Source organism: Bidens hawaiensis, unplaced genomic scaffold (genome assembly GCF_021521415.1).
Source record: "Bidens hawaiensis isolate Kalapana, Puna unplaced genomic scaffold, B.hawaiensis_p1.1 tig00058050_1, whole genome shotgun sequence".
NCBI lineage: Eukaryota > Viridiplantae > Streptophyta > Magnoliopsida > Asterales > Asteraceae > Bidens > Bidens hawaiensis.
The window spans coordinates 79,884-88,441 of record NW_027500481.1 but is presented as its reverse complement, the minus strand read 5'-3'; positions in this window follow the sequence as shown (position 1 = coordinate 88,441).

The following is an 8,558-nucleotide window of genomic DNA, read 5'->3' as shown; positions in this document are numbered from 1 at the left end:
CGCTACCCATATCGCATTTCTAGTTTAATTATAACCCACACGAACGGGGTCCGGGGGCAGCGCCCCTGGCAGTGGGGTTTCTAGGGGCGGCAGCCCCTAGCGGGGTCCAAGGGGCAGAGCCCCTGGCTGGGGATAAGCTGCAGGTCAGTTTGGAAAAAAAATATTTTTATTAACTGTCTTAACACATATTCCATTAGGATTTTAAGTTATATTTAATTTGCTAACTCAAAAGTTCGAGGACTTCTTTGTAATTAACTCATTCTTTTCTAAGTCCAAGGACCATTCTGTAATTCATCAAAGTCTAGTTCGTTATTATGCTCTTTAACGAATTGGGGTTCATTTGTTACTTCTGTCTTCCATAACGAATTGGCTAATTCGTTACTTCATAACGAATTGGCCTTTATAGCGAATTGGTCCTTATAACGAACTGGACCTTATTCGTTTGGTCTGGTTAACGAGTTGAACTTCTTAGGGAATTGAACCCTTATAACGAACCAGTCCTCATAATGAATTAGACCTTATAACGAACTAGTCATCATACGAATTGGACTTAACGAACTGGGGCTAGTTCGTCAGTCTTTCCTTAACGAATCAGTTCACGAATCAAGCTAGTTCGTTAGACCTCCGCTAACGAATTAGGGTTAGGTCAGAGAATGTCAGAAACATTCTCTGACGTAACCTACCTCGTACCCGCTGCCTTTCCGGCGCCGTCGCCGGAAAACAGCGGCTTCACCGGAAAAACGAGATCTGACTCGTTTTCAACTGTTTTTCACCGTTTTTCGTTCCGTTTGATCCAGATCTGAGCTAAGGTGACACCTAAGCTCACCTTAGGTTCGGTTTATACCCGATTCCACCCGGATCTCGTGACTTTAACGGTTTAATGATGTCAGCTAGTCGTTTCGTGACTAAATCTAACGGGTTTGAGTTCATACAACATCATACTATTATTATCTTGAATCGGGATCAGTTTTCTATCTTTGTTCGGCTAGAGAAAAAAGAGAAATTAGAGAGAGAGAGCTTAAGTGTGTGTTTTGGTGGTGTATGGAATGTGTGAAATGAATGATTAAATGGGTAATTAATGCTTATATAGTTATGGATCATGGGCTTAAGCCCATGGTCTTTTCCTCTTTCCCTTATAACCTAAGTCCATAACTCATATCCATTTAACCCAACACTAGCCCGACCCATAATAACTCATACTTTCATTTATTAACCGAAACTAGAAAAACATGATGTTACGAAATCCATATAAAGCATGGTAAATTTTTGTGATCGAATTGTTTATAAGTTATTATATAGGTTAATTATCAAGAGACTTTTGGTCTAATTACGTCGATGAATTCCCCTTAACCAAATGGGGGAGGATTTAAACTTATAACAATTTGGTGTAAAAAGGAAAGTAAAGTAATTGACTTGACAGTTTAAATAGTTATTGGCATATATATGTTTTTTAAGAAACATGTGTTACTTAGTTTAATGATAGTTTTATATATATATATATATATATATATATATATATATATAGAATTATAAACCTTATATTATTTTCTAATATATGGATCAAATACAAGTGACTTTAACGTGATAAGTGTAAAAATAACTAGAGCGATTATTATTACACTATTTTATTTTTTACAGCATAAGTGTTCTAGTTGAAAACTGTAATTGCATTAGTTATTTTTATGTTTAATAGGTTAATTTTATTTGTACTGATTCCATCATTTATTTATAATTAGGTCGGTGCTAAATTTCCTTATAGATTATATCAAAATTTCATAGGGCTGCTCGTAATTAAATTGCTAAATATGCTAAAAAATAGGGGTGGCAATCTTGATCCATGGGTTGAATGGGTTGTATCAAAATGTATAAGATGGGTCAGAATGGGTCAGACTAAAAAATGAAAATGATTGAAACGGGTTGACATTTCTTGGTTTTTTTTATTGAACGAGAAAAACGGAAGAAACTTTTTGGTATTTTTACTTTTTAAGTTTTTGAATTATATTTCGAGTTATAATTTTTAACTATTTTTTTTTAATTTTTTGGTGAGGGGTTTTGAAATGAGTTTTGAAATCTCAACCCATTTTGACCCATTTCAAAACCCCTCACCAAAAAATTCAAAAAAAATAATTAAAAAATTATAACTCGAAATATAAATCAAAAACTTAAAAAGTAAAAATACCAAAAAGTTTCCTCCGTTTTTCTCGTTCCATAAAAAAAACGAGAAATGTCAACCCGTTTCAATCATTTTCATTTTTTAGTTTGACCCATTCTGACCCATCTTATACATTTTGATACAACTCATTCAATCCATGGATCAAGATTGCCATCCCTACTTAAAAAATATAAATAAAATACGGGCCGCGAGCGACCTCCATTTTGACCTACTAGGTCAGCCCTGCTATACATACGTAAATCACTTTGGTAGTAACAAAATAACAATATTACTTTTAAAACACATTAATTACAAGGAAAATATTAATGAATAAACCGGCTAGTTAAAAGAAATTTTAAGATGTATGTTTAGATAGACATAACTCATATGAGCTCTCTAGCAGTTGTTTATGGTTATACGTAATAAATAGTGATGGATCCAGGAATTTTTTTCAGGTGGTGCGCTACTTTTAGATGCTTCAATTTCATAGAGTTGGACATAAAAAATTCCGGGTCTGTTTGTGGTTCGGGTCGATTCAAGCAAATGTAAGGCCTCGTTCCCGGTAGCCCTACTTTAGCGTCGGATTTACTCATAAACACAGTTCTACAAATCAGAGTTCATTAAAACTTTCGCGGAAACGTTAACTAAAATCATTTGTTTTAAATCTTTTCTTTAAAACCAACTTAAAACATCACATTTTAAACACCATTTCTTCCGTCTTCAGATGCCAGCCGTTCAACCCATGCCATGTGTCATCCTCATGCCATCTCGATAAACATGTATACCTGCGTGCATACTAAAAGTCAGCTACGCTGAGTGAGTTCTAGTTAATCAGGCGACATACAATACATACACATATCATACATACATACATACATATCCGAAGATACATATCCATACTTAACCAATTACCCTACTACCATACATACATACATATCTACAATCACTAACCCTGGTCTACCGAGAGTACGATCATAGTCCGCTGTCTATACCTATACTCAAGGTTGTGAACACGTAAAAGGTCCGCAGTCCTTACCTATGTTCACCAGTTATGGTATGTGCAAGGTCCGCAGTCCTTCCCTATACCATCCTATATTGCTATGTCGAACGTAGGACTCATATACCAGTAGTGTACCTGTATACACATACTTCACATATACAATGATTACATTATAGCATAAGAACACTCTAGGCGTTCTTTATATCATTCATTTAACAACCATAGCCCTTGTCGATACGTGCAATATCCGAAGATCGTTCACGCCCCGACAAGTGTTCATTTGTAATGTTCATACATCTTCCATATATAATATACATACATTTATTTATAACCTGACAGTACGCGCAATATCCGAAGATCGTTCGCGTACCGACAAGCAATCATTCATACCTATCACATATATCACATATGGCATACACTTATCACTTAGGATAAATGTATTAACAACACATCGAGTATGCACACAGCCCCGAAAACATAACAAGGAATGGGGCTAGAAACTCAGCTGAACTCGGTTACTTCTTCTGCTAACGGTTACTCCTTCTTGAGCTGTGCGCGTCTAACTGTTTAATAATTACAGTGTTAGGTACCGCTCTAGTCATCTCATTGCTACTCTTAGTCTTAAACGTCTAAGCTGTTTTACTTCATTAAATCATTACCTGGTTAGTTAATCGTTACTCATTAACCTTTAAAGGTATCTTTCATAAATTGCCAAACTCTAAGGGCTGTTATGTAATTATATAATTCTTTTCTAAGTCCATGGACCATTCTGTCTTTATATTAAACTCCTAGTTCGTTACTTTTCCCTTAACGAATTGGGTAAAGAATCATCATCTGATTCGCTAAGCTCCCATAACGAACTAGCTAACGAATCACCCTCTGATTCGCTAAGCTCCCATAACGAACTAGCTAACGAATCACCCTCTGATTCGCTAAGCTCCCATAACGAACTAGCTAACGAATCACCCTCTGATTCGCTAAGCTCCCATAACGAACTAGCTAACGAATCACCCTCTGATTCGCTAAGCTCCCATAACGAACTAGCTAACGAATCACCCTCTAATTCGCTAAGCTCCCATAACGAACTAGCTAAAGAATCACCCATAACGAATCACCCATAGTTCTTATCCAGACTTTGACTCAAGGGTCAAAGTCAAAATCGTCAAGAACAACAAATAGTCAACAGATCTTAGATCTGCAATTAAACCTTCGTTTCTTAATCAAATATCACGATTTTGGTATCAACGAAATCGTCTGACCAGCGCCTACAAACCCCAACCATCAAATCGGCCTAACATCGATGTTTAAGGGGTGAGATTTAGGCATATAGGTTACGGGTTCTTTTAGGTTAACAATTAACCTATCAAATGCTAATCAATTCCAGTAATATTTGTTGTTTTGGGTTCGTTTATAACAAACTAACACAGATCTATGATTTTCCAAATCAAACCGAACCTATACGAACGATTTCTAACTATAAACGTACCTTGAACTAGTCGAACTACGAACACGGTTAAGCCTTAATGTTGTTTTGGTCCGTCACGACGTTCCAGCACCAACAAGCTCGGGTTTTCGCCTTTGGATCTTGGTTCGGGTTATAAGATGGTGTTGTGTATGTTTTCTAAGGTATAGGCTAGTGTGTAGATTAAGATAAAAATGGAAAGAATTAGGGTTTAAGGGGTATTTATACTCCCTTAAGCCCATGGACCTAAGACCCATCTTTCCCTTTTGGTCCATAATTAAGTCCATCTAAAAGCATACTTATCCTATCATATTTTATTATTTTTATTATTACTATCCGAACGAAAAATTGGGATGTTACAGCAAAGTTCATTACATAATAAAGATACGATAAAATAATAAAAGAGCCACCGTCATTAGAAATTAAAAAAATACATAATATAAATACAATAGTATTACGAATTAAAAAAATACTTATAGTTGTTCCCTACGAGTATTCATCTTTTGAAATCGTTGCATTACATCTTCAACCGAAATTTGTTGAAGGAATTCCCTTTCAAAATATTGATTGGCTGAGTTGGTAAAACAAAGTTCAAAAAGTTGATTTAGTAAAAAAAAAGTTTGGCTAGTACATGGATTCAAACCTGTGACCTTGAGGTTACAAAACTACAAAATTACCAGCTAGACCAGCGTTTGTAATGTAAATTTAGTGGTTCCTTATTAATTTATAAGGTGGTTGCTCTAATATTTTCTATAAATAAATACATTATTATTTCGAAACTCGGGTGGTTACAGGAAACTACCTATTGTATATAGATCTGCCCTTAACAACAAGTAGTAATATTTATACATGTGTTTTGTATTCATGTTACAAGTAAGATGGTAATTTTACCCACGCATGCGGTTTTCAGAAATTTAATATAAGCAAAACATTATTTTGATCATAAAGTTTAGAATTTAGATAGATCAATTTTGTTGGTTTGTCTATTCACCAGACATCTCGTACCTAACAACCATCGGTCACCCAACCTTGACGGGGGGGCGTTTTTTATTGAAAAGAAAAGGTGGGTGAAACAATATATTATATTAATTTTAAAATAATGTTTATAGTTTTAGTTGGAAAAGAAAAAGCGAGGGAAACAACGTTCTTTCTTGATTTATTTATTTTACAATACAATAATATTTATAGTTTTAGTTGTAAACTTGTAATTATAATATTCAATTTTCTTTTTTTTTTTCTGCTTAAGTTAAAACCTTTTTTTATAGCTAAATTCAAAACAAAGTGAAATCCCATGTGGGAGACACAGAATCATAAATATTGACCTCTTTCAAAAGTAGCTAACAACTTAAAACGCATCAACAAATTAAAGTCACTGGTGTATTGTTAACTTGTCAAAAGTAAGCGGACTCATTTGTCACAATTAACACTATTAGAAATAGAAATCATATTATTGACAAATGTGTGTGGTTCAAAAGAAAAGTCGACATGAGGCCTTAGGCCAATGAAGCCTCCGCTTTAACAACTTCGAACCCCACCTTGTTTTAATCATTTGATGGCTCCAAGTGGACCGTGAAGTTGTTAAAATGACAACATCTAATAAAACCCTTTGATAGTCGCCCACGTTATTAGAGTTTAGAATGCAAATAATATATGGGTATCAAGCTTCCACAACGACTAAATATTAATTCGTAACCCTCTTAGGTATTTAATTATGGACAAAATAACATTTGGGTCATAATATCGAGTGGAGATAGATTTCTCTTGCATCGATATTCATTATGGTGGATAAAACATTCTATCCTAAACCTCTGTACTAAAATGCTAATGTATTTTTTTTGTTCGAAATGATCTCGCACCATGTTATTTCGAGGGGTAGGATGTGTACGATGTAGAAGTCCCGGTTAAAAACAAAGAGTTTTAACCTTTCTACCTTACAATAGATAAAGTATGAGTATCACCCCACGAGGAGTATGTTGTGTAGCTATTGATTTATGTTAGTCATAAAAGTAAACTCAAAGACTGATTGTTATTTGTTTAACCGAAACAATTGCATAAAGTAACTATGTGAAAAGAGTAGTTACGAATTTAATCACTCCCTTTGTTTGATTTGATTAGTTACGAAACTTAGTGCACAACTTAGATGTTTAATTAGCCACATAAATATAGAGTATTTTGATTATATGTATAATCTACTAGCACCATAAGTGTGATAGTTTGTTCCTTAACTAAACTAAGAGCGGAAACGGTCAAGTGGTGTACTATGAAACGTTATAATAAATCACATATGTGTAATTAGTCATGTTAATATACAAGGTTCATGGACGCATATAAAAAAACTATTTCATAGAATTTTACAACTAAATGTTAAATGTCAACTTTGAAATACTTAATTCGTTTATGTGATGTTTGTTTTTCTGAAAAAGGTCTGTGCAGCCTCTTTTGTCTGCGCCGTGCAGATCACGCGCAGACATTCCTATCTGCAGACTGTTTGTTTTTTCAAAGACGTTTCATTAAAAAAACGTCTGCGTAAGCTCTTCTTAGTGCAGACTTGGCCTATCCATTTCTGAGATTTTATAAGGTCTACAGAAGGTTAAAACACCACACCCTACCAACACCCACTGTCCACCATCACCACCACCCACTGTTCACCACTTCCACCACCCACCGTCCATCACCACCACCGTCACCCACTGTTCGCCACCACCACCGCTCATCGCCTGCCACCTACATCATCCACCACCCAATATCACCGTCCGTCGTCGCCACAGTCTACCACCACCACCATTGTCCACCACCTTCTTATACAAGGTCAAGGCACCACCAACCACCACCGCCTTCTTCCACCGTCACCATCCACCACCGACCACTACCACTATCACCTTCCAGCACCACCACCACCCCACGCCCGCCACCACCGTCTACCACCATCGTCCACCATCACCAACCACTATCACCATCCAGCAGCAGCACCACCCACTACCACAGTTTATACACCACAACCAGTTTATTTTAGCAATCTACAGACGTTAGCATTTATTTTAGCAATCTACAGATGTTTTCTACATATTACAAATGGTCATGTATGTTTATGTTAAAGAAATAATGTTATGAGATTTGAAGAGAATGAACCTAGGATCATAAGATTTGACATTTAGGTTTTAAAATATGATGAATTGGGCTTGAGTTTTGTTGACATCTAATAATCTTTTTGGACATAATATTTAATCTAAAGCAAGTTTATTTGTATTTTCGTCTTTGTTGTATATTTTTATATGTAAGCAAAAGAAAGAATAGATACGGAAGAGGAATTGTTCTCAACTTTCATAATTCACCTTCAATATTGTTTTAAGCACAACATCTATCAAATAACATTGTTTATGCAAAGTACGGAACAAGTGATTTAAAAAAAAAATGTTATTATGGTTTTATAAATATTATTTCAGTGTTGGTTGACTATTATTTAATTTTTATGTTGAAGAATTTTTTTATTTAAATTTCAGCTTATTTAAAAATTTATGTTTGATTTTAGCATTCTGTAGACGTTAAAAAACAAACATTTTTTTTTTGCAGACTGCAGAGGTTTGGTCCACCTCTTCTGCTATAGATGTCTGCAGATGTGGTACGCAGACTGCAAACATTTTACTTTTGGAAAAACAAACAACACCTTAAAGAATTGTGAAAACTACACAGGCAATTGAGCTTATTGTTTAAATATGATATATAAGACGATTTGTAATTATCACTTTTACTCCCCAGTACATGTAGTTGTCTCCAATGCCCTACATACAATGTTTATACGATTCTCACGTTTCATACCCGAAATTGGTTATCTATTAAACACACATAAGTGCATCCTAATTTATATATATTAAATAGCAATTTACAAAGTTGCATTCCTTTGATTCTTGCCACCAAAAAACTATATTTTAAACTCTCGCCACTAA